Source organism: Bos javanicus, chromosome 3 (assembly GCF_032452875.1).
Source record: "Bos javanicus breed banteng chromosome 3, ARS-OSU_banteng_1.0, whole genome shotgun sequence".
In the NCBI taxonomy this organism is placed as follows: Eukaryota; Metazoa; Chordata; class Mammalia; order Artiodactyla; family Bovidae; genus Bos; species Bos javanicus.
In genome coordinates, this window is record NC_083870.1 from 80,673,176 (window position 1) to 80,701,107 (window position 27,932).

The 27,932-nt window shown below is 39.5% G+C and overlaps 1 protein-coding gene across 5 annotated transcripts in view; it reads left to right on the forward strand.

The window, feature by feature from the left end:
* Positions 1-27,932, forward strand: part of JAK1 (Janus kinase 1) — a 139,292-nt gene that overhangs the window by 12,151 nt on the left and 99,209 nt on the right. Inside the window, exon 1 of one of the 5 annotated variants that reach the window (XM_061411721.1) lies at positions 310-3,713. The exons of the other annotated variants lie outside the window; for them this stretch is intronic. The gene's annotated coding sequence lies outside the window, so the exon portion shown is untranslated. Of the gene's footprint in view, positions 1-309; positions 3,714-27,932 lie in introns of those variants that run through there. 5 annotated transcript variants of the gene reach the window in all.

Below are 27,932 nucleotides of genomic sequence, written 5' to 3' on the forward strand. Positions count from 1 at the left end.
AAAAAAAAAAAAAGCTTTCTACTCTTCCTTCTCCCCCCCTAGCTTTACCGAGATCCAACTGGAAGACACTTTAACTCTTAAAAAGGCCTTCTTTCTATTGTCTTGTCACTTCCTCCCTTTTATTTCTGGCATTTACATGAGAACCCAAGGAGTGTGGTGCTACCCTCCTTTCCAGCCTGATGCTTCTGGAGCAGTTTCAGGCTTTAGGAGAAGTGCCTCTAGCCACCTGTGTTGTGTTTGGTATTGTTAGATGCTAAGTAATGAAGATCTGAAAGGATTGTTTTTTGTGGGGGGATGAGGGGTGAGGTGAGATGGGCTAATTGGGAGATTAGATTGAGATGGGTGAGTTGGGTTAATTTAGCAGTCCTAAAGATAATTTAGTATTTTCCAGTGAAATATTTTTGACATTTTAAAATCAAACTCGACTTTCTGTTACTTTATATTACTTGGTTATTGTATAACATGTCCCATGATTACCTGTTTAGATCTGAGTATTCTAGATGTGTGATGAAAAGCATTCTGGACTTGGAACCAGGAGGAGCTGGTCTTAGGCTTTCCTCTGACACTGTGATTTTGGGCTCCCAATTGATCCTCACTTTCTCTCAACTATGAAAGTGAAATTTGCTCAGTTGTCCGACTCTTTGCGCCCCCATGGCCTATACAGTTCATGAATTCTCCAGGCCATAATATTGGTATGGATAGTCTTTCCCTTCTCCAGAGGATCTTTCCAACTCAGGGATCAAAACCAGGTCTCCCGCATTGCGGGCAGATTCTTTACCAGCTGAGCCACAAGGGAAGCCCAAGAATACTGAAGTGGGTAGCCTATCCCTTCTCCAGGGGATCTTCCCGACCCAGGAATTGAACTGGGGTCTCCTGCATTGCAGGCGGATTCTTTGCCACTGAGCTATCATGGAAGCTGTGAAGTAGATTTACTAGAACCTGTTACCATGGCTGTTTTGTGAAGGTTAAATAACTTAGTTCACCGTTTCAGACAGTGCCTGGGATTCAGTACCATTTAATAAATGTTAGTTACCTACTCCCACCCCAGATACTGAACATTGTCAAAAAGTCTGTAAATGATTATGTAATGTTTATATAAGTGGGAACTTTATTATTCAAGCTATAAACTTCTAATGCAGGAAACCCCCTTATGTTAATAGCTGGTTCCCACTAATATACAAAAGCATCAGTATAAGATAATGGTTCGGACTTCCCAAATCTGGAACCAGTGTCTGTGGGTTTGAATCCTACTTGATTTTATAAACTGAGTTTATTTTACTAGTAAGTTATTCAACCTCAGTTTTCCCTACTTCAGAATAAGGATAGCATACCTACTTTATAGGATTGTAAAGATTAAATGAGCACGTGTAATTGTATACCAATATCCTACAAGGTTTTACTACTGTTATTATTTGTTAACCTCCATCTTCTCTGTATAGACAGCCAATAAGTCAACTGGAAAGTTCCTGAGGTTCCGTCTCCTATCTTCTCTGATCAGGAGAATCCTCCGTACATCATAAACCTGTTTCCTCTGTCTCCAAGCTCTTCTTGTGCACTTCATTTTAGTTCATGCTACCCTTTTCTCATGTGTAGTGCACTTTCATCAAACTCCTTCTGTGTACATTTCTTGCCTAGACACTTAAATCTCTTTTTGTTTTATGTGAAAACCCAAACATTTTCTAATAATGATGATAATCCCAACTATGGATGCTTTTATTCTAAGGAGAATTAAAGGTGTGTAATCTCAAGCAAATGAAAAAAACGTACCAAATATTATTTATGAAATGCCTATTCTGTGCCAGTCATTCAGATTCGTAAACTGAGGCTTAGAATGGTTGGGTAACATGGTTCTCTCTGGCTGCAGCAATATTTTCTGCTTATTTGGCAGGGCAGCTGTATAGTGTTGCCGGTATTTTGTGTTCAATTAGTCTTTTGTGTGTTGGCTTGGAAACCTGACCACGTTTACAGTAGTGTGTACTGGGGGGAAATGAGCTCCAAATTTCAAATAACCAATTGGGAATGAATTTTTATAAAGACCCAACTGTTTATAAACTTGAGACTACCAGTGTACTTGTTGGAATATATTCCCCGCATTGCTAGACTTTAAGGCTTATGTGCCTTGCTTTATGGTACACACGTTATTGCACTAATTTGCTTAGTTGTCTGTCCTCATCCGTGGCTGACCTTTGTATCCCCAACCGCTACCATTGTGTTTGCCACATAGTTGGGACCCTGTGAGGAGACCTAGTTAGTCCTCTTTAAAAAAATATCAATGATTTTTTATACTTCTCTGTAGCTAGATATATTTCAATTAAAAAAATCAATGTCAGATAACATTGAAAGAGGAATATTGCCGTGCAGTTAACAATCAGAAGAAAATACTGCTTATGCTAGGCTGAATGGAGACATTTAAAGGTATTTGGGAGCCAGACACTTCTGAGAATATTGCTTTGATTATTGGGAGGCAAGGAAAGCTGTCAAACGAGTTCCTTCTTGGCTTGGAGTCTTGTTTACTTTTCTCAGGTTAGAACTGATAGCTCTGATGGTTTTAAGAGACCATGGAGACAGGTCTGCTATGAAATGCCAGCATATTTAGTTCTAAGTTTATAGACATTTTCTAGCAGTTGTTGTTGAATGGTTTGTAGCTACACAATGACCATAATATCTTATAATAATTTTAAGAGTTCAAAGAAAGCAAAGCCACCCAGGGGCACTTCCTTTCCCAGTTTTCCAACAGAAAATCAGAGCACTTAGTGACTCAGCCAAGACGTCTGCGGGCCACCTCTTTAGTATCTGCTCAATTTGTGATTGAGTCATAAATGATACAGAAGGTAGTCACATGGAGAGCTTGGGTAACTAAATATGTACCCATTTGTTCAAATAGTTCTGAGAAGTCTAGATGTATTTGTGGATAGGAGATTTGGAGATTATCTGAGAGAAATTAGGATTATGTAGGGTTCAGCCCGTTACCCTGGACATTATGAAGGGCAGTGTCTTGTGGGAGAAGAGATACTAAACTGTTGTTTTGGGCCCTTACCACACTGGAAGTTGCAGAGGTCAGGGGCCAAGTCAGTCTTACTTACACTTCTAGTCTCAGTCAGCCTCGTGCCTGCAGGTGAGCAGCTGGTCAATAATAGAGTTTTATTGATCACGTGAATACCGGTGATAGACTTGTGGAAAGCCTGTTTGGTGGTTTGACTGGCATTTCTTTTTTATGTTATTTCTTTTGTCAGGAGAAAAGCCACTTTACAAAGTACACCAAATCTAATTAGACCTTAATGGATGTAACAGTTGTATTAAGAACAGCAAAAACAAAGAGAAGTCATTACTGATAAAAAAGTGCTCTCTTGTACAACTTTCATTTGAAACATTAAACAACTGAAATTCAGAGAGGCAAAGCGATTTTGAGTTAGCCCCATGCCCTTCCCTTACCCCCTGCACCCTGCTCTTAACCGGTTCTAGGAAACAGCACAGCCTGTAATGCCTCCCCTCCCACAGTCTGCTTGAGTCTAGCAGCTCACAGGTGCTTCTGTTGCCTGGTTCCACAGAACTTCCTGGAGGCCTGGTCTCAGGCCTGCTGCCTCTGGACACTGTCAAGGCTCTGTCCACACACCTGAGTCAGAACTGCCTGTCCTCGTCTTGTTCTTGTAGCAGGGCCTGCTCTTGGCACATTCTCACTGTGGGATTGAAGACTGGGAAGAAATTCAATCAAGGTGTGTATGGTTGAAACACAGTGCTTCAGCGCAGTCTGCTTAACCTGACTTGAGCCCCTGAGGAGAGAATAGTTTTCATTTTTTTTCCTTTTACCTTTTTCTTTAGACATTAAAAAGCTTCATTCAGGCTGCGAATTGAAAACTGTTTGTAACTTTTAAATTTTATATAAGAAAGGTACGTATTTTATGGGATCTACATCAATCTATATTTGGTTTTCTTTCTAGAGACATTAGGCCTTTGCATTTTAGTTGCTTCTCTAAAGAGTTATGTTTGGATTAATTTTAGATAATTTATTTATCCTATTTATGTTTGAAAAGTAGTTACAGTTTCAAATAGAATACTGTTAACCATTCTTGGATTTACTTTTAGAGAAGTCAGGGCCTAACATTGGCTCTTTGTAGGCAGTCATTAGAAATTTGCTATAGCTAATGCTGAATTCTTTAGAAATTTATTTAGCATTTTAAAGAAATTAAATAACATATTTGCATTTTATGAAAATTAGAAGTAAATAATATTTCTAAGATGTCACTCAGATAAACACTTTTGTTACTGTTTCAGTGTTTATGGTTTCAGCCTTTGTTTTGTGTATGTATGAATCTGTAAGTTAAAAAAAATTTCTAGGAGATAATAGAATGTAGTGCTACAGTCTGGTTTTCTCACCAAGTGACTTCTCACCCTACCAGGTAATAAATTTTGGTTAGGGCAACACCTTTTTATGGTATATGATATGGATGAATGAGAAATGCTGGACTGGGAGAAACACAAATTGGAATCAAGATTGCCGGGAGAAATATCAATAACCTCAGATATACAGATGATACCACCCTTATGGCAGAAAGTGAAGAGGAACTCAAAAACCTCTTGATGAAAGTGAAAGTGGAGAGTGAAAAAGTTGGCTTAAAGCTCAACATTCAGAAAACGAAGATCATGGCCCCCGGTCCCATCACTTCATGGAAAATAGATGGGGAAACAGTGGAAACAGTGTCAGACTTTATTTTTCTGGGCTCCAAAATCACTACAGATGGTGACTGCAGCCATGAAATTAAAAGACGCTTACTCCTTGGAAGGAAAGTTATGACCAACCTAGATAGCATATTCAAAAGCAGAGACATTACTTTGCCAACAAAGGTCCGTCTAGTCAAGGCTGTGGTTTTTCCAGTGGTCATGTATGGATGTGAGAGTTGGACTATGAAGAAGGCTGAGCGCCAAAGAATTGATGCTTTTGAACTGTGGTGTTGGAGAAGACTCTTGAGAGTCCCTTGGACTGCAAGGAGATCCAACCAGTGCATTCTGGTTGGGATCAGCCCTGGGATTTCTTTGGAAAGAATGATGCTAAAGCTGAAACTCCAGTACTTTGGCCACCTCATGCGAAGAGTTGACTCATTGGAAAAGACCCTGATGCTGGGAGGGATTGGGGGCAGGAGGAGAAGGGGACGACAGAGGATGAGATGGCAGGATGGCATCACTGACTCGATGGCCGTGAGTCTCAGTGAACTCCTTGAGTTGGTGATGGACAGGGAGGCCTGGTGTGCTGCGATTCATGGGGTTGCAAAGAGTCGGACACGACTGAGCGACTGATCTGATCTGATCTGATGGATGAATGAATGAAAGTTTGTTTACCTAGCTCTAAAATATGTTGCATAGATATTGTTTGTTTTTCCTACCATAAGTAATCCTGTTATATATATCTTGTGCTTACGTTTTTGGGGAATTTTCTGATTATTAGGAGACTATATGGTATCGTTGCATGAAAGTTACTCAAATTTTAAAATTTTGGGTATTATTTATGCCATGATTTGGAAAGCATACACAGTACTTTAACAGAAATATCCCATGGCTGCCCAGTTGGTTCTCTAAGACAGTAAGTTCTGCAGGTTTCTTGACAAATAAATTGTTCTGTGGGCTGTGGGATGCCTGAGCAGTGTTTCTAACAGTTAGATCTTCCCCAGAGCACTGTAAACATTTTGGGCTGCCAGGTTCCAAGATTTGCTCTGGAGCTGTGAGATGAAGCCACCTTAAATAGCTGGAAAATAATTCTGTGGAAGAGACAAGCTTTGTTATTTTTATGTTTACAACGTGTGCTGCAGTGCACCTTTAAAACCCTTCCAAGTGAAGTAGGGTCATCTTTTCTTTTTTCCTCTTAGGATTAAAATGCTGGCTACTAATCTTTCATGACAAGAGAGAGGCTCAAGGCAGTTTCAGAAGATGGATCATTTCCTGATTAGTGGTTATAAAGATTTCACATGGATAGTATTCCCAGTGTTGTGAAGTTATTTTATTGGTCAGGTCTGCTTCAGTGAAATCAACAAGGCTAGTTTATCTTTGCAAAGTCTTGTGATAACAAGTTCACAACTACACTCCCCAGGGAGCACAGTTTATTTGTAAAATTTTGCTTCAGGCATCTCTCTTGCAGCCTATGTTGTGAGCCTTTCATATTCCAGATATGAAACTGGTTTGACATTAATTCCAAGCATGACAGCTTTTTAGATATCCCGTTTGTGTAAGTCAGACAAAGTCTGCAGAGCTAGCACCATTTCTTCTCCTTTTATTTGCTTTTTCCATGTCTCCTGGTTTGCACAAGAGAGTCATTATACCTAGGCAATCATAAACCTTATTGATTAGCTTTATATTTAATAAAATTAGACCTTGTCAGTTATTAGTGAAAACCAAACCAAGGGAACCTGTAGTTATGGAGCATAGAGTTGAACAACAGGGAAAGGGCAAAGTTCTTCAAATAAGGCACAGATAAAAGATCTTATTTGTGTATTGTTCTGTTCTTTGTCATTAGTATTAGAATGTTCCTCCAAAGCCTCAGTTTTCAGAGTAATGCTTAGATATTCTCTTTTATGTTATACTTGAGATAATTTAGAAACACTTACATTTATAAATCTATTTCTGTTTTATGCATTGTATATCTCTCATTCTCTATATAATCTAGGTAGATTTAGATTGATAATTGTTTTTTCAATTATTATTTTTTTTCTGAAATATAATGGTATTTTGACCTAACATGTTGATGTATTTACCAACAGCAAAAATTGTGTTATATTTGGAATTGGGCTTACTAAATGATGGAACTGTGTACTACTGTTGTAGTATGTGATACTGCAGATAAAATTTCCAAAGAAGCTTTGGAGAGAAAATTCTTGTTCAGGGTTGTATTGCTCAGTGAACTTTTCTTTTGGATGTCCCTATTCTCTTTTGGTGTCTGAGGATGGGGGGGAGGAGGTTTGCACAGGAAAGGTATTGGGATTTCTTGGCCCATGTAACTGGAGCTTCTTAAGGGGAGAGGAGGAGAATCTATGAGCTCCAGTGATGTCAAGGATGATCCTCTTCATTAGGAGTCCTCCTTGTTTCTGCTTTTCTTTCACCGGTCTCATTTCTTGCCACAGTGAGGTTTTTCTCCCACCGGCTCAAAAGAGAACAATTTGCTGCCCCAACGTGGTGTTCTTCTGGCTTCCATTTGTAAAATCTCTCTGAAGGACTCTTGCTTGGTCACCCTTTGGTCTCATAGAAGGACAGTGATTGGTCAGACCCGGGGCATCAGTGGGGGTCAGGGCAGGACACTGTGATCCGTAGATCCATTAGAACCACATGGGATGAGAAGTTTCTACACAGATAAAGACAGCAAGTGTCTAATGTCTTGAATTGGCAGTTAAAATTTTTGTTGATTATGGTAAAGTACACAACATAAAATTGACCATTTATAAGTTACAGTTTGGTAGTGTTATGTGCATTCACATCTTTGTGTAGCCTGTCTCCAGAATGCTTTTCATCTTGTAAAACTGAAACTTTGTACCCACCAACAACCTCTCCACTCCAACCTCCCCTCCCACTAGCCCTTGGCAACCCCCATTCTACTTCCTGTCTCTATGAATTTGACTAAGCCAGGTACCTCATTTAAGTGGAATCATACAATATTTATCCTTTTGTAATTAATGTATAATTTTCTCAAGGTTCATCCATGCTTCAGTGTGTGTTAGAATTTCCTTGTTTTTAAAAACTGAATACTATTCTATTTAATGTATGTATCGCATTCTGTTCATCCATTCATCCATCAGTGGACACGTGGGTCGCTTTCACCTTTTGACAATTATGAACAGTGCTGCTCTGAACATAGATATATAAATATCTCTTTGAGACGCTGATTTCAGTTGTTTTGTGAACTGGCAGTTTTTTTTTTTTTTTTTTAAACACAACTCTTCAACAGGTCTAGAACTAAGTTTATGTTTTTCCATAGAATGTCTGCCCTTCATGTTAACCTCCTTGTCATTATCACCTTCACTGGTCACTTAAGCCATAAGCAGGGGCTTATTTTGACTATCTCTCCTGGATTATTAGTCACCAAGTTTGATAGATTTTTAACAACTGAATATCCTTTTAGTCCAATAGCTTCCCATAAGTATGGTTTGTTCTCAAGAAGCACTGTGACTAGAGAAATTTATGGTCAGATAAGTTTGAGAATTGCTTGATGTTGCTTATTTTTTACTTTTCTGGAAGAACAAAAATAAGAAACTGTTGACTATTACTCAGTCAACTGTTTTTCAGATGTGTGACCGTGGAGATACCTTTTCACTTAATATTTACAAGAAGTTGAGAAAGAAGCGCATTTCTCATTGCTCCTTGTCTTTCACCCTCATTCCTTACCGCCTGTTTGTTGGTTTCGTCTCTGGCTTGGACTGTAGCCCAAATAGCTGAAATCAGGGGGTTGAATTTTTTTTTTGTCTTATCAATTCATTTGGCAGTCAGTTGAAGCCTCCTTTTCTTGGAATAAAAACTTACACGATTGAATTTGTTAGTGAAGAGCTTTCTCTGGTTCATTTTCAGTTGCTCCAGCCCGGAAATACTGAGGGAGCAGTGTGTGCAGTGGTGTTGGGACAGTCAGTGTGGACAGGTTATTTAACTTTCCCTGTCACAGTTTATTCATCTGTTAAATGAATGTAATAGTAGTACTTCATAGCGTTTTATGAGAATTAGGTGAGTCCTTATGTTCAAAGCACTTAGAACAGTGACTGGTGTATGTAAGTGTCCAATAAATGTCAGTTGCTATTTGTTTCCTCACTCCCTTCCTGATGTAGTAACATCATTTTTTATCATCTTATTGGAAAAGATGATTTATAGTTCCTGTGAAGTTCATCATTCAGAGATTTTACATGCATTTCAATAGTTAATCTTCAGTGAAAGGGGAAAAAAATCATCTGATAATGTTCCTCATAATTAACTTTTCTTGGAGCTCATTAATTGGCAAATACAGACCATCCTTTTATTACTGTAGTATTTGTTTTATTTAGCAAACATTTATTCACAAAACAGAAAACAGAATACTAGAGGAAACACTGCGGAAGGAAGTGTGGTTATGAGTGACTGACTTAGAGGATTTTTATTTTTACTGAGACTTACATATTTTTCTTTTGAGGGTTTCAACAGGTAAGAGCAGGAGTTCCAGTCATAGATAACCCTGTGACTTTGGACACGTGACCTAATGCCTTGCCATTTACTGTGTACCCCCATTTGCTTATTTGCAGAAATGTGGCTGGTTTTACCTGCTTGGGTTAATTTGAGTATTAATGAGACAACTTGTGCAGAAAACTTTCCTGTGGTAGGTGATCTGTACATGGTTTCACCATTTCTCCGTGCAGCAGAAGCAGAAGAGACTCCTTGTGACATCTGTTGCTCAGCTCTGATGCTCCTCCCTCTGTGGTGGCACATTTCCTTCTTATCAAGGCTTTATTGGCAAGCATTTTGAACTTTTCATTATAATTATTGTTATTGGTGGTGGTAGTGTTGATACTCTGTTTGACATGGGTACTGAATTCACATGCTTCAGAAAGTAAACCAGTATAACGGTACAGATGGGAAAGGCTTGCTTCTACTTTTGAAACTGGCAGTTTCCTTTCCTGCCCATTTAAGTAACTGCTTTTATTCATTTCTAGTGTCCAGATATGATTATACACAAGTATATATTCTTCTCTACTTTTTATACAAAAGGAAAGCATACTCTATATACTTTCTGTACTTTGCTTTTTTCGTTTTACAGTGTATGCTTTTCTTTTCTGTATTAGGACGTAGACTAGACTGTTGATTCGTGTGGGTGTGTGTATACCTGTACGCATGTAGGTATCAGAGCTCCATTGTGTTCTGTACCATGGTTTACTTAACCAGTCTTCGTATTCATGGATACATTATTTGTTTCTATGCTTTTACTACTGCAAACAGTGCTTCTTTGTATAATCTCATATGTACAAGGTTGAATAAATTCTTAGGGTTGTTGTGTTAAAAGATAAGTGCATTTATAATTTCTTTAAAAATAATTTTTATCGATATTAAATTGCTCTCCATTGGATTCATACCATTTTGCATACATTGGCATTTATTTGTTTATTTTTTTGCATTAAAGAAAGCTCTTCCCCACCCTTCATACTGTTTTTTGAGCTGCTGTCTTGTCATAGTAGAGGACAGAGGAGCCTGGTGTGCTGCAGTCTTTGGGGTCGCAGAGTCTCACATGACTTCAAGACTGAACAACAGCTTGTCAGTGTGGAGGGAGTTGTACAAGGGAAGGAGATCCCATCCCCTATTTCCTAAATGGTGGTGGGCTGTTCAAGTCTAGTGTTTTTCAGCCTGAGTAGTAGGACACAGTTACACTGTGATATGAGCCTAGGCATTCTGGCCGTTCTGATCTACTCTTTTGTCTTGGGATCTGAGGATGGAATGACTGGTTGTATTGTGTGTCTGATTCACTAAGTAGATCTGGGGGGACAGTCAGTTGCTCTCTACATAGAATATTTTGGCTGCTGTCTTCCTTTCCTGGAAGTTACTTAGGTTTGAGAAGTGATATTCATTTTTTTTTTTTTTTGGCAAACGTTATTCCTATTTATCGAGGATTTAGAATCCAGACAAAAGAATAAAAACCACTTGGAATCCCTTAGCCATAGTCAGTATTTTGGTGAGTATCCTCTCAGTCTTATGTGTCCATGCCCAAAATAAATTGTGTTTATACACTGAATGATGTTTTATAACCTTGCCCCCATTTATTAGCAAATCGTGAATATTGTTCCATGTTCCAGTAATTACACATGTATATGTAATTTTATATATCTGTATATGGTGACTCGGATGATAAAAGAATCCACCTGCAATGTGGGAGACCTGGATTCGATTCCTGGGCTAGGAAGATCCCCTGGAGGAGGGCATGACAATCCACTCCAGTATTCTTGCCTGGGGAATCCCGATGGGTTACAGTCTTTGGGGTACTTGTGTATATATACATAATTATATATGTGTATATATAATAATTTTTTTCAGTATAGAATTCTATTAGATTGGCTTCATCATGATTCTGTGTTCCTGGATGAATATTTAAGATTGTTTTGTTAGCCATTTTAAATAACTTTGAAGATTCTTATAGCTAAATTTTGTATATCATTGTTACTTGTTTAGAATAAATTGCTAGAACTTTTAAGTCAAATGGCATTTACAAATTGCTGTTCAAAACATGTTTATATTTCTATTTTAAAAATAGTTATAACCTTTATCTAAAATAGTTTTTAATCTAGAAAAGCTCACTTTACATGAGTTTCCAACTAATTATTAGAGTCAAAACAAAGAAAATAAAACCAGAGAAAATCTTCTGTAGAAAAAATACACAAGGAACATTTCTACATGTGAAAAAGAAGTAAGCAGTCTTAACATTTGAACATCCAAGTCTTAGTCTCAAACCCATCTCTCCTAGTGAACACTACTATCAGCCTTGAGAGCTTACTTGTTCTTGTCTTTCTTCACTGAGTAGATGAAATACGTTGAGATGTCTTTTTCATTCACTGCAACCAACTATCTTGACAAGCTGTGCTTTATTAAGTCCTGGTCTGGTTGGGGGTGTGAAGTGTCTTTTGTATCTCCTAAGTGTATTCACCTGTAATTGGTGTAAGTCAACCTCTGGAGTATCAGTATCTTGAACAAGTGAATTTCCTCCATCATCATCATTCCCTTTTCTGTTTTGAATGCTCTGAATTAAGTTTTTATGAAAATCACAAATATAAAGATGGTTTGCCATCTTGTTGTGGCTTCTCCTTTGCCCTTGGATGTGGGGTATCTTTTTTTGGTATCCAGGGATCCAACATTCTCCTGTTGATGGTTGCTCAGCAGCTAGTTGCGATTTTGGTGTTCTCACAGGAGAAGATAAGTGCACGTTGTCCTTCTACTCTGCCATCTTTAACACAGTCACATCATGTTTATATTTCTAAAGGAGAATACTTGTTGCATCATTTTGTGGATATTATAATTTAAAGCAAATTTCCAGTCTATTAGTAAAAAAAATGATAAATCTCTATAGATAGTTGGTTATTGGTATATTTAAATTTTTTTTTTTTCGTGTTGAGAACTCATGTTTTCTTTATGGATTACCTTGTTAAGCCCTTTGTCCATTTTATTACTGGTGTGGTTGTGTTTTTCTTTATTTTTAAAATAAGCTATATATTAAGAATATTAATTTTTTGTGATATGTGGTACAAGTATTTTTCTTCTGGTTATTTGCTTATATACTTATGGCCTGTTGGTACAGAAATTTTAAATTTTTTGTACTTAAAACTATCAAATATTTCTTTATAAGGTTTCTACTTTTGATGTCATGTTGGAGAGACCTTTTTTTTTTTTTTTTTGGAGAGACCTTTTGACTTGCCTAATTGTAGGTGTTTATCTGTATTTAGACGTAGTGTTTGGTATATTTGAATTTTTTAAATGATGGAACACATATTTTAGTATAAGGTGTAAGATGAATGTTATTTTTATTAATATTTTTTTCTAATTTACTATCCAGTTATCTCACCACAAAAAAATTATCATTCTTTGTACTGACTTGAAATCCATGTCTTCAAAAATTGTTCTGTTTTCTTATACATACTAAAATTTATACCAAAGCCCTATAGAAAGGACATTAGAGCCCTGGGCTATTTTCAGGCCATTGGTGCCAGGGTGATATTAAGGAGGTAGCTTAACCCTTTCTTTGACTCAGTTTCTTCCGTGAAGTCATATTTGACCTTCAACCAGAGTTGCTAAGGAGGATCTGATGAGAAAGTGGATATAAACCATGAAGTTCTATTTAGAGAGTAAGTGTTTGTAATACTAATTAGGATGGGACCAGGAATTCCTGAGGCTGTATAACAACACTTAAACTGGTAACACAACATAATAAAAGGTTGCATTTTGGTTTTGGGAGAATTAGAAAAACCAACCAAAGAGCTTCTCTGACTTTTGAGTAATTTCCCATTAGCCAAATAGAACTGAATCATTAAAAAAAAAAAATTAAAAAAAAATCTTGATAGGGATTAAATACAGTCATTTCTTTAATGATTAAACACAGAAAGCACATGTAATGCTATGTTTTCCACATTATGATATTTTTCATTTGGTCTTTTTCTTTTTTCAAAAATTAGGATAATTACTTTACTTTGAACAAGAAAGTGGTATAAGCAACTGTTTGGGCTCCATAACATGTTCTTCTCCCATTCTGCTCCAATCCCAATATAAAATTTTAGGATAAAAAATGTATTATATTTAGCTAATTATGTCGTCTACTGTTATTAGTTCTAAGGCAGTCATGGCATTGACTGGTAATCTGGCTTAAAGTCTAAGAACCATATTCATGTCGAGCATGCTAAATAGTTGCATTTGGGAAATGAAACTTTCATTTGGGTTACAGTTGAGTGTGTATGCTAATAAAGAGTTACTGAACCACTATTCTTGTTCAGTTAAAGAAGATGAATGTGATTTGTCCACATTTTCACAGTTCCTTCCATGTCAACACCAGTTTTGTTGTCCCTTTACCTGAAGAATATTCTGAAGAAATAATCTTGGAAAGGAAAGATAGCCTAGCTTTGAGTCTACAATAAAAGTGCAGAAAGTAAACAGTAGTAGTTTTCTGCTCAGTTATGTTTAGAACTTTCTGTTGTTGTTCATTTGCTAAGTTCTGTCTGACTCTTTGCCACCCCATGGACTGCAGTATGCTAGACTCCTTTGTCCTTCACTATCTCCCAGAGTTTGCTCAGATTCATGTTCATTGAGTTGGTGATGCTATCTAACCATCTTATCCTCTGCCACCCCCTTCTCCTTTTGCTTTCAGTCTTTCCCAGCATCTTTTCCAGTGAGTTGGCTCTTTGCATTAAGTGGCCAAAGTATTGGAGCTTCAGCTTCAGCGTCAGTCCTTACAATGAGTATTCTGGATTGATTTCCTTTAGGATTGACTGCTTTGATCTCCTTGCATGCAGTCCAAGGGACTCTCAGGAGTCTTCTCCAGCACCGCAATTTGAAAGCATCAATTCTTGGACGCTCAGCCTTCTTTAGGACTTCTACAAGTAGTGTATTAGTTTCTAGAGAATACCACTGTTCCGCTGTGCCAAAAATTTCATGTATTCTCCTTGAGCATCAAAATGGCCTACTCTGGTTCTCCAGCAGATAGCTGGAAGAAAGCAGCATAGTTCTTTTCATCCACTGTGAAGCAGCAATAAATTGCTGCAGAACGTGTTAACATGTTTTCTTTCCCCATGAAAATCTGGGTCTGCTGTCCTCTTTATCTCTTATAGCCAAATAATCTGCTTCTATTTAAGGTATATCAAATTTTATTGTTCAGATGTTCTTCATAAAACACCTTAAGTCTTTTCTTCTAATTTGGTAGTTTATTTGCATTTAGGTATTCTTTTGAGGGGTAATTTTTCTCTTTTTGGATTTTTATCTAATTCTGGATCATTCTCTTATTTGTTAGCAACCTGTTTCCAGTAAAAGACACCAAGCTGATACAGTGGGTCTAGGTAGGCTGACTGGACTTCAGCTTATCCAGCTTCTGCAGATCCATATACCATACCACCTCTATCTTCCCTGCCTTGGCAAGAGAGTTTCCTGGAAATCCGTGTGTGTGTGAGCGTGTGGGTGCGCGTGTGTGTGTTGGGGCACTGATGGGACATGGCTGACCGTGACATGGCTCTTCATGTGGTCTTTAGATTTGGACATTGCCAGTAACCTTATAGAGTCAGGTACCTGATTTCATATGGAGATCTGATAGTTACTGACTTTGAGACCATAGTCATTTCATACTTAAGTCATTTCATACTTCTGAGTTTTGGTTTCTTCATCTATAAAATGAAGCTCCTTTGTAGGAATTTGAATGTAATACCTTGTTTCAGCCCCAATTTCTTGGGCAGGAGGAGCAGAGGACTCTGAAAGGAGGCCAGTTTTTTTTGCATTCCAACCAAGGGCAATTTGAAATAACTTTACCTTTTATGTCTGATTTTACCTTTCATGTCTGATTATTAAGATGGTAAAAAGCAGTTAAACCTCAATAAAAGTCCCAATGAAGGAATTTCTGGTAATTTCTTTGTGTTCTGTATTTAAAAATGTTTCCATAGAGTTAAGGTATAATTTTTTTTTTCAAATATGGATCAAGTTACAGTAAATTCTTAGCTCTTTTGAACCCTTAGGGGTGAATCATTTTGGGATAAACAAGTTTTCTAGATGAGTGAGAATTTAGTTATAATGACCATATGTTAAAAACATAACTTTGAAAAAGTTTGAAAATATTTGCTGTACAGCCTTTGCATTGAGGTAACTGAATACAATTTATTTTTCTTTATTAGTCAGGTTCAATTATGAACATAAGTTATGGTAAGCCCTGTGCTCATAGCATGGATTTGAAATAGAAAGACCTGGGTTTAAATTTAATTTTTATCAGTTATTGACTCTGTTGCCTTGGAACAGAAAATCTCACTTCACTTTTATAATTTTTTAAGAAACAAGTTTGAAAAACTTGATAAAAAATAGATCTTCCCTAAATTATGGCTCTTATGATTATTGTCATAGGAATATCTTCCAGGGTCTATTGAGTTGTATATATACACAACACAGTGTATTTGTTTCATTCTAACTAGATTTGGACTAGAATTCTTGTCCTTTCTATAGTTTTTGTCACCTTCCCTGTTTTCTTATAGGATTTGCAGACTTCTTGGCATCTAGTCATTTTATACTTAGTGTTAAGTGAAAAGACATGGAAACATGTAATGTTAATGATTATTTGTGTGATATTTCTGCAACATTCCTTTTTGTTGAATCATATTTTATGTGTGTTCCAAAATAGTACAGCTTAGCACCATTAAACCATAAAGAGTATCCTTGCATGCTGGTCTTTATTTAGAAAGGAATACTATTGAGCCACCCAGCAGTGAGACACATAGTCTACGTTGTTTTTCTTTTATTTCCTGTCCCCCTTTTATTGACTTGTATGACACATATACACTCGTGGTATAATACATCAGAGTTTCAAAGTACAGATTGAAACCATGTGGTTTTCTTTGAGGTTTTTTTGTTGTTGTTTTTTGTTTTAAACTTTGTGTGGGGATTATATCCCTGACCTTGACCTTACAGATTATGCATCTACTATGTGCCCAATCCTTGTGTGTTAGATGGAATTATTCCCAGTCCGAAATCTGCAGATGGTGACTGCAGCCATGAAATTAAAAGACGCTTACTCCTTGGAAGGAAAGCTATAACCAACCTAGATAGCATATTGAAAAGCAGAGACATTACTTTGCCAACAAAGGTCCGTCTAGTCAAGGCTATGGTTTTTCCAGTGGTCATGTATGGATGTGAGAGTTGGACTGTGAAGAAAGCTGAGCCCTGAAGAATTGATGCTTTTGAACTGTGGTGTTGGAGAAGACTTTTAAGAGTCCCTTGGACTGCAAGGAGATCCAACCAGTCCATTCTAAAGGAGTTCAGCCCTGGGTGTTCTTTGGAAGGACTGATGCTAAAGCTGAAACTCCAGTACTTTGGCTACCTCATGCGAAGAGTTGACTGATTGGAAAAGACTCTGATGCTGGGAGGGATTGGGGGCAGGAGGAGAAGGGGATGACAGAGGATGAGATGGCTGGATCGCATCACTGACTTGATGGACATGGCTTTGGGTAAACTCCAGGAGTTGGTGATGGACAGGGAGGCCTGGTGTGCTGCGATTCATGGGGTCACAAAGAGTCGGACACGACTTGAGTGGCTGAACTGAACTGAAAGATGAGGAAACCAAGATTTGGTGTAATTAAGTACATTTTTCATCTTATATATGAGTAACTTTTGTTTGACTGCAGGAACTCATGCTTTTACCCTTAAACTGTGTTGTATGTTAGCTCTGAACTACTATAGTGACTCCAAACTTCTGCAGAGTGTTCGTATCAGGTGGCCAAAGTATTGGAGCTTCAGTCCTTCCAATGAATATTCAAGGTTGATTTCCTTTGGAATTGACTGGTTTGATCTCCTTGCTATCCAAGGGACTCTTAAGAGTCTTCTCCAGTACCAGAGTTTGAAAGCATAAAGTTCTTTACTAAAGGGTCATTTTGGTGTCATAATTGAACTTAATTTTTAAAAATTTTTTGAAATAACTATAAAGTGACAGGAAGTTGCAAATTTAGTACCAGGAGAGCTTGTGTTGTTTAGTGGAACATTAGCATAAGTGATGTGCTTTTCTCTTTAATTTTTTTTTAAGGTTTTAGACTTACGGAAAAACTTTCTAAGATGAAAGATGCTCAGTGTTGGATCTCTGAAACCTTGGAACTAGTTTTCTGAATAGTTTCAGGTACAACTAGAATGATGGCTGAAATCCAGATGGCGCTGGTCAGGACTGTGTCTTTGTCAGAAACATGAAGTGGTTCCCTGGAAGCCAGAAGCACCCTTAGAAGGAGAAATACGCCGTGGAGTTCTCTGGTCACTCCATTTGAGCCTCTTGAGCCTTTGAGCTTCCTGTGGGTGCTTGGGGTTTTGCAGATAGTACTAGTAGTCTTGGAATGCAGTTGTCAAAGTAGCAGGCAATGGCTGGGAGCCAGCTTGGCAGTCAGCTCCCCAAATAGCTCAACCTTCATAAGGTCCTGCAGACCAAACTGGGTGAGGAAGATCAGCTTCACACAGGTATTTTAGCACTCCCACTCCCCACCCCTCACCTTTTTTTTTTTCTTTTAACACAGTTATTTGAAGGATTTTCTGTAAAAGGCCTGAACTTTTTCAGGCACTTAGGGTAAGTTAAAAATGCACGGCTTTGTGTTCTTATTCATACCTATTTGATTTAACCATATATAAATGGTCATTCTTGTAGGTTAAAGAAATGGTTCAATGTTGGAGATCATGTCAGCCTTTTATGCTGTCACACTGAAAATTCTTCTCGTGGAATAACATGTGTTTAGGGAAATGTTGGCTCTACCTCCTTATTTATGGAGGAGATATAGCACTTAACTGTTGTAAGGAGATAAACTGACTTAACCCTCTTAACAATCATGAGATTGGTCCTAGTATTTTCCCTCTTTTTAAGATCACTGCTGGTGAGTGATGGAGCTGGATTCATACCCAGGCAGTCTCGTCATGAAGTTATACTGCTTCTCAGCACTTCCGTTTGTCCCCGCCTCCCCAGACGTGCTTGTGAAAGTCCTGGGTGTCTGGGCAGCTGATGGGCAAGTGCATAGGTGCCTCATTTTTATTTCATGGGAACAAGAGCTGAATTTTCCCTTAAAGATGAATAGTTCTTCTACAATACAAGAATTTTTGAGACTTAACAAGGATACTCTTGTAGCCTTTTGGCCTCTGGAGTTGAGGGAATAAGGGTAGAGACTTGTTCGCTCTAATAACGAAAGTTATTATCTTGAGGGAGGAGGGCGAATGTTTGTTTAGTAGCCTCCATTCCAGCCTTGAAATCCTGTGGTTCTCTAATAAACGCCTGCCTCTCCTCTGTGTTGCTTAACGTCTTTGATCTTAGACTTGGAAGTAAAAGAAGTGACTCAGCCCGAAAGGGAGTTTAGCTTAGGAATTGCCTCTTTGTTGGGCATTAATTTAGGCATTGGGCTCTCCCTTGCCATGTCTGTATTGATATTGGTGGGGTAAGGCTGGGGGCCAGGAGATTAGGCCCCAGGGGAGCTGTGTGAAGAGGGCAGGGGAGTATCCTTGGACCTTCTTTTTCTGGGGCAGCTGACCTAGGTGTTCAGACACACGCTTATTCTATCAGATCTGTTCTAGGGTGGTCCTACTGGATCCTGTCAAGTCACACTGCAGCCTTTCCTGATTTATTTGTCCACCTGTATGGCTCTGACATCTGTTGAACAAAATTATAAAGGCTCATGCAGTGGTTTTCCAGGGACTTCCCCTCTTTTTCTCCCTTAGCATCAGAGATGAGCCATCATGGTTGTAGGTGATCCTGTCATCAGCATCTCAGGTATTTTGTCACAGTAGGAAAGGCTGGGCAAAGAGCAGATGACTGCCAGAGATCAGATGACTTCCCATTCAGGCTGAGTAGGAGGGGGAGACCAGCTGTTGGAGGCTTGGTTTAAAATGGACCAAGATCAGTCTTATATGTTTCATTCTCTAATAAGCAGAGGAAGAAAAAGATTAGAAAACTGTTTTGTAAGTATTTTAAAAGTATATTTTAGTTTGGTCACAGTGGTTATGAGATTGAAAATTAGTTTAATTTGTTTGGTGTCCTCTCCCAAGATGTCAGCTGCATGTGCATTCTCATTCCCATTTCTAGAGGGCAATCAAGGGAGAAGTTCCCTCAGTCCTGTTTTAGAGGAGTTAGGAAGGGAGAGGTTGCACATCCCCATGGTTGGGATCTAATTGGTTTTCAAGTTGCTTTTCTTAAGTTGATCCTGACTCTTCTTGCAAACTGTTATGGCCCTGGGGACTCTTGGATGGTCCTGCTTGTAAAATTCATTTGTTTATGGAGGGCCTAGTATGTTCTCAATACTAACTGTGAGTTTCAGCCCCTAGTATAGTGTGGTGGGTGATACATGCAAAAAGCAAGTTAAGGTTGTAATTAACATGTTTAATAAAATACTGTGGGAGCACAGAGAAGAGAGTGACTGCAGAGGACTTCACAAAGAAGAGGGGGGTATTTGAGCTGGACTTTGAGAATTAGCCAGAATTCTTCAGGTCCAGTTGATGGGAAAGCTATCAGAAAAATCTCCAGAGGACAGAGCCTTACAAACTTCAGGGTTGAGGAGGCACTCATGGGGATCCATGACCCAAGATCCCTACACCTCTTGTAACTGAAATGCCAGGCTCTTCCTTTACTGTTTTTTCTTTGTTGTTCTCTGAGTTCACCTTGATGAGTCACTGCAGCTTCTGTTTGCAGTGACACCAGGTACTGCCAATGAGAACACCAGCTCTTTACTGCCTCATTCCCTTGCTTGTGGCTGCCCCCACCCTGTGCCCTCCCTTTCTCTAAACAGCAGCACATGTTGTGCCTTTGTGCCGTTTATTGAGCAGGGACCAGTGTTCAGGGCATTTGAGCGATGGCGCTTCGGCTCCCACGGAAGCCCTTCCGCCCTGATCTCAGTTCGTGACCAGGAACAGAGGCTGCTTTTGGTCCTTTCCTGTTTCTCCATGTGTTTTCTGGCTTCCTAAGATGCTCTGTCCTTCCTGGGTTTTGGTCAGTGTTTCTCTTTCCTCCTGTTTAGGAGTCCTAATAGTGTCTCAGTTGTTTTTGCCAGCTGCCTAGTTTCAGAGGTGGACCTGCGTTAGGCCCTTGGCTGCGTCTCGTTGGTGTGTTTGTATCCTTGGAGAGTACCCATATATATGGGCTTCCCTGGTGCCTCAGCTGGTGAAGAATTCACCCACAATGCAGGCGACCCCGGTTCTGTTCCTAGGTCGGGGAGATCCCCTGGAGAAGAGATAGGATACCCACTCCAGTATTCTTGGGCTTCCCTGGTGGTTCAGATGGCAAAGAATTTATATAGTAATTGTGCGGTCTGTACTGCCTGAAAATCCTAAAGACCAGATTTGAATGATTCGAAGTTAGTCACTTCAGTATGAAACAATGCGAGTCTGAAGGCAAACCAAGGATTCTTCTAAAGCAAAAGCTTTAACTTAGAGCAGCATGTTTGGTGAAGCAAATAGTTTGGTTTTGTGGTGCCAGAAATACACGATGCTCTTCTTGTACTCTCCATCCTACCGGGTTGTGAGAGACGTGATACTGTGAAGTGAATTCCGTCGCCATGGTTTTGTGGAGAGTCTCTGTGGTAGAGCAGCATGAGCACCAAGAGTGCCCAGTGTGTCCTTTGTATTTCTGGTGAAGAAAGTGGAATTCCGCAAGGAGTCTGACACGATTGAATTTCCATTGAAGAGTGAGCCCGAGTGGAGGGTACAGGTGGGAGGTGGGTGATGACCCAGGTCATCATGAAAACACATGTGAAAGGCCTTCCAGAATCCTGCTGTTAGGCTGTGTGTGCAAGTCCTTCAAAAGTTTCTTTACTTCGCCTGGAAACATGTGTAAGAGAGGGACAGACACATCACTCTTTACAAAGATTACTCAGGGACTGACAAATGTGGTACTTGCCAGTAGTTTTGCTGAGCTAGAGACTGGTCAGATTTGACGTCTGGAGGATGGCCATTGAATTTAGACATTCAAAGCAGAGGGTGGGAGGGAGCCCTACATTCTTATCTTCCCAGGTAAGGGAAGTATTATCAATGGCTGTGGATCTCTCTGTAAAATTAAACTTCTTTGCACCTGGGTTATAAAGTGGGAATAATAATATTACCCACTATGACAAACCTAGAGAGCATATTAAAAAGCAGAGATGTTACTTTGCCAACAAAGGTCCTTCTAGTCAAAGCTATGGTTTTTCCAGTAGTCATGTATGGGTGTGAGAGTTGGACTATAAAGAAAGCTGAGTGCTGAAGAATTGATGCTTTTGAATTGCGGTGTTGGAGAAGACTCTTGAGACTCCCTTAGACAGCAAGGAGATCCAACCAGTCCATCCTAAAGGAAATCAGTCCTGAATATTCATTGGAAGGACTGATGCTGAAGCTGAAACTCCAATACTTTGGCCACCTGATACGAAGAACTGATTCATTGGAAAAGACCCTGATGCTGGGCAAGATTGAAGGTGGGAGGAGAAGGGGACGAAAGAGGATGAGATGGTTGGATGGCATCACCGACTCAGTGGACATGAGTTTGAGCAAGCTCCAGGAATCGGTGATGGACAGGGAAGCCTGGCATGCTGCAGTCCATGGGGTGGCAAAGAGTCGGACAGGACTGAGCAGCTGAACTGAACTTTATGGGATGGTTCAGGATTAAATGAGTATAAATAAATGAAGAGTAATATAGGTAAAAGGCTTGACATGGTTCCTGTGTATATAGCTAACACTGATACAGTGTTTGCTTATATTTGTTTTCCTCATTAATATTCTTTCTTATTTGAGATTTCCCAGAGATTCTGTACTCATTTAAAAATAACTCTTTTTATGGCTTTAGGCTCATCAGTAGTGACTTAAGAATTCTTACTGGGAGGAAGAAACTTTTGTTTGGATAGTTTTTTCTGAATTCCATTCCCTTGCCTTTGGTGAGGGGAGTGCCAGGGAGAGTGCAGTACAGAGTCAGAAGTCAGAGGGGTAACAGAGATGTGTAGGCACAGGCACCAGCGGAGTTACTTACTGCCTGGCACATGGTTGGGCCCTTGGGATTATTTGATGAAGAATCAATGATTATTCCCTTGGGTCAATTTAAAAAATGCCACAGTGTTAGTATTAGCAAAAGTTGAACAAAGATACATGAGAGCTCTCTGTACTGTCCTTGAAGGTCTTCTGTAAATCTAAAATTATTTCAATGTAAAAGTTTTTAAAACTAGGGGGAAATAGAGAGTTCAGTGGTTACAGAGTCTCAGTCATGCAAGGTGAAAACAGTAATAAACATAATTAAAAAAAACAGTAATAAACTGTACTTAACAGTTCTGTAATGTACACTTTAATAACTGTTAAGAGGGTAAATTTTATGTGTTTTTAAAAAGAAAACGAAGGGACTTCCCTGTGGTCCAGTGGTTAAGACTCCAGACTCCCAACGCAAGGGGCCTGGATTCGATCCTGGTCAGGGAACTAGACCCCACATGCTGCAACTAAGACCCAGAGCAGTCAAATAAATAAATAAAGTTTTTTTTTGAATTTAAGAAAAAGAAAAGGCAGAAAAAAGTTGAAGAAAGAGTACAGCAACAAAACTGGCACACAGTAGGTGCCCAGCACACAGTAGGTGCTTGATACATGTTTGCTGGATGCGAGAGTGATAGTCCTAATAGTCTGTTGTTTGGATGTCCCTGTTTTTGTGTGTGTGGTTTTTTTTAAACCCTTATACAGGTTTTTTTTTTTTTTATATCTTAAAAGTTGCTTTCAATGTTTTGCTTTTATAAACAACACCTTGATTTAGCCTCACAGCTAAATTTCTGTGTGCATACATTATGTTTTCTTAGGATGTGTTTCTGGGAGTCACATGGTTCCTATTTTTTTAGGTCTTTTCATTCCATTACCAGATTGCCATTCCCCACAGCAGTGCAGAGAACAGATTTTTGACAGGCAGAAATGGGAGATTGGGGTGTCAGGGGAGTAGCCCCTATACAAAAGAGGTGCCATTTTCACACTAAAGTTTGAGCCCCCTCTGAATGCTGGCCTGAGTTCCCAGAATGTGATTCCTCAGGACACAGTCAGTCAGTCTTGGGGCATATAGCTAGTGCCCAACTGCTGTGGTTCGGGTGGGCTAGGTTGCTTTTCCCCTCTGGTTGGGGATGGGGACTGAGGTGACTGACAGCCAAGGCGGACTGCTGATAGCCGCCCTCAGTGTATGACAGATTAGGGGAACAGAAAGGCAGTTCTTTTGCTTAGGGCCTCCTTCCCCTGGGAGCTGCAGTTGGCTGGAGGGGGAAGAACAGGGTGGGTAGATAACACAGACCTAATTAGGAATTGCCTTCCTCTCTTGGGAGTAGAAAATGGCAACTCGCTCCATTATTCTTGCCTGGAAAATTACACGGACAGAGGAGCCTGGTGGGCTATAGTCAGAGGGGCTGCAGAGAGTTGGACATGACTGAGGACAACACACATGGTTGTTAGAGCTTGACAAAGACTTTGAGAGTATCTGGTACAGTGGATTTTGACTCCTTGGAAATCAGGGTACCCTATTTCAAATCCAGTCCCACATGGAACCTCAGTGTACTAAAAAGATTTAAATTCAGACTTACAAATATCGTTAACATTGACTTATGATAAAGGCCAGAGAACATTGAAGCTGATTTCATGAGCACTGAATTTCCAGTTGGATTCAGTGGCAGTCTCCATCATCTGCCAGTTTCACTACCTTGCTTATTTCTGGATTTAGTTTTGGTTGAAGTATGTAAAAATCTGATTTGCCTGGGTAAATAATTGCAGGTAGTTTATTAGTAACTTACCTTGTAGTTTCAGGACACTCTTCAATTAAATTGACCCAGAAGCCTTAAAGAAGAATAGAGGGAACTTTTATCACAAGGTAGAAACACAGTATTTTACCAGTGCTTTCATTCTTTATGACATGGAGCAGGACAGAGGATAAGGTGTGCACCCTTTCTATTCCACTGCAGCTAGTTAAGAGATTCATTTGTTGCTGTATAACTGACTATTCCTTTGTAATAAAAGTATGGTCCCAGCAGATATGCTTGAGGTTTGCCTGGCATGTTAATTAAGCGTGCTGTAGGTGTGCCTAGTAATATACTTGCTTGAGCAGTTTTAAAATGGCAGACAAGAATAGGCCTGAATTTGAAAGATAGAATTCCAGCTTCCTTCAGAATCAGTGACATATTTATAAAATGTCCAAATATAAGCTGAAAATTGATGAGAAAAGTTTTATTCTGAGGTCTGCAGAAAGAAAATGTGAATTTATTGGTAGTCTTCAGTGGGTTAAAATTTGCTATAAAATTTGAATTTGTAGGGGTTTATTATGATGTAAAAAATTGTTCAAATATATCTTAAAAATGAAATCTGAATCCATTTTTTTACTCAGTAATATATAGCACTCAAAACCTTTCGGTTTCTTAGAAGATAACTTGAAAATCCTTGTGTGTTATGTATATTACAGCCTCACTCATTTTGTAAGTGATGAAATTGAGTCCTTCCTGGAGCGAGGTAGTGACTCTTCAAAGGTCACTCCGCAAGTCCCTGGGAAAGCTGAGAGAGGAATACTTGGGTCTCTTTGTTTCTTTCTCTATCCTGTTTTGTTGTTGCTGAACACAGGGCTCCCCAAGGGGTCAGAAGCAGAGAAATGTAAGTGGCCGCCTCCTCTGGTTTTGCGTATGCATGTGTGTAGGCACGTGAGTGCACTAGTGTGCACGGACTCACACCATATACCCTGAGTGGTGGTAGCTTCAGAGGAGAGGGTGAAGTGTATGCAGTTTGGGGTCCACAGACTAGGCTTGCCTTTCCTGGCTGTACTCCTAGTTCTGACTACCGTTTGCTGTGTGAAAACACAATCTTCTCAGGACTCAACTTTGAGGCTGCTCTGCTCTGACAAGTGATAGTAGCTAATCTGATAAACTAGTCTGAATTAAAGGTGAAGTGAGCTGCCTGGCTCCCTCCCCCTGTTTTTGCTTTATCATAAGCATCTCATGGAATAGAAGGCTTTCACCCCAGGTCACTGTTTCAGGGACACAGGAATATGGATGGATGTTCTTGATAGTATCTTTTGTGCCCTTAAAAACCCCGTGGTATAGAGACCCAGCCTTGAGAAATAAGATTGCCTGTCCTCTGGGCTGCTAGTGATCTGCATGTTGGCCTTTGTGAGGATGAGAAATCAGTGGCTTGTCTGGGTGGGGCAGTCCTGCACTGGGGAGCGTGGACTGGGAACAGAAGGCAGGTGGGATTTCGGCTGCCACTCCCTCACTCAGTTGGATACTCTTGGAGATGCACAACCTGCCCACCCGTACCCTCTAATCTTGATCCTGCTGAACTGGAATTGAGGCTCTGTTACCCGCTTTTGACCGTGTTTGGGCCTCATTTAGCTTCCTGTGAAGTGAAGCTTTATAAACAGATGCTTTACCGTCTGAGCCACCAGGGAAGCTCATTTTGTTGAGTAGGGGTCAAGTAAGCATTTAGCACTATGTGCCTGTGGTACATAGTAAATGTTCAGATGATTGTAGTGGAAGTTACTAGATTTCGAGGTGGAAGGCTCTCGATACCACAGGAAGTCTGTTTGAGCCTAATTGCCTTTTCCCATATTTCTGAGGTTAGGAAGCCTAAACAGTTGGCAGGACTCACTGGAGCCATGTTGGGATGGATTTTAAAGCCATTCCCAGGCTCAGTGGGACGTCATGCCATGATGTGTATTTGCTGTCCTGGTCTTAAACTGTCATCATGGGCAGGAGCAATGGCATCCTTTAAAGTGCTTCTAATTGTGAGTGAAATGTTTACATTCCAGTTCAATAGATGCCATCTTCCTATTGACTTAAAATAGTGACTGCTTTTCTGCTATCTAAGAAGGAATAAAGAAGTTTTAGAAGAACTACCACTCAGTTCCTCAGACTTCTTAAGCACCTCCTCAGGAGCTAAGCATAGTTCTCAGGTCAGTATATGAAACACAGGGACAGTAAGACCCTCCTTGGCCTCACAGCAGGGCACAGATGGCTAGTGATTTCTGTGGGGCTTTGCTGTGTGGCGGTGGGGTGGGCACCTTTGGTCCTTGCGGCGTGGCCCGGAGTACTAAGGATCCTCCCCTGTGCACAGGGACAGTACTGTGCAAAAAGGAATTTTTCTGTACCCTGAGTGACTTTTTTAAATTTTTTTATCTTACATGAGTTTTAAACTTTTCTATCCAGATATTCTTGAAAGGTGGAAAACCTGTTTATAACTTTATGAGCTTAGAACCCAATTTCATTTTACATAGAGTATCTTATGCATCATTTTGGTGTACTCTTGAGTTTTCCAGGAATTCAGCTACTATATAAATTGATATACTACACTATATAAATAGTATACTACTTAATTTTGTTTGGAACTTTATCGGCAGCTATTCACCATTTTTTAAAATTATGTTACCAGTGAGTTTGTATTTGTGTCGACAAGAACACTCAGTATCTGCATTTGTAGTTTTTACATTTGTGGTTCTCTGCTGCTTCAAGTATTAGACTACTTCATTATATCTGCTAGTGTACTTATGACAGAGCAATTACTTATTGAAAAATGGATTCTTATACATTTCTTTAAATTTGCCTTTATGTATAATTTGGATATTGATTACTATGAAATTTTGCATGTAAATAGTTGATATGTGTTCATTTTGAGGTGGTAGAGGGAACAATATAAAATATATGTTTTAAAAAAGGGGGAGGAGAATGTTGAACATCTTTGGTCTAGTGCATTGGTTTCATATTAATTAAATTTGGCATAGAGAGAGGTTTAAACTCTGTTCTAAGTTGTGGTATGTGTAGCCTTGATTCTTTTTTTTGCTGTGTTGCATGACTTTCAGGCTCTCTGTTCCCCCATCAGGGATTGAACTTGGACCATGGCAGTTGAAGCCTAGAATCCTAACCTCTAGGCCATCAGGGAACTCCTGTGTAGCCATGATTCTAAACTCGTTTGAATAAAGAGTTGTTTTTAGCTGATGGTTTGAAGTTCTAGAAAATGGGTGTATCTGAATGGATGTGAAGTGGTTACAGTGGTTTAGTCCACAGCACCCTGCGCCTGAGAATCTTAGCCCAAGGGACTGTAATTCTTGTCAACAGTCACCACAGCCAGCCAGTGGGAGTGTCCCCATGTGATCTGAACCAAAGTGGTTTCAGAGCAAAGAGTATCAGAATGTTCTTTTAAAATATGAAAGTTATCTGTTACTGCTCGAGAGTGAGTTTTGCATTTTCAAACTTCTGCAATTTAATTAAACACTGTTGCATAATCGCTTGTGGTCTTAGTGTAGTTTATAATCAGCCGGAGTAATGAAAGGGTAATGAGACTGGAAGTTAGAGAAGCAGAACTCTTCCCCGAAGGCCTTAAACAGATAAATGTTAGGGCCAGCTGAGTACTGATCCTGAAAACAGCTAACTATATTTTGCATCAATTCTTATAGACTGAAGTTGATGGAGATAGGTGGTGGAGGAGGAGGTTAGATTGGTGTGAACCTTGAGGGGAGGAGAATAGAATATAAAAAAGCTGTAACTATTTCTTACCCTGATATTCCGTGCTGTTATTACCCAAGCAGTCACCTTGACTTGTAGTTTGAGTTTACTTTCTTTTTTTTTTTTTTTGAGTTTACTTTCATAGTAATTAATAAATTCCTTTTTTTTTACTACCTTATGTATGGTTTCCTCTGTGCTTGGTGACACATGAAAGGGAATTGGTATTACAGATGCAGAAACTTGAGTTCAGAAACTCAAGTCCCCAGGGCCACACAGCTCATAAGTGGTAGGGCCAGGATTTGGGAGATGCCAAAACCA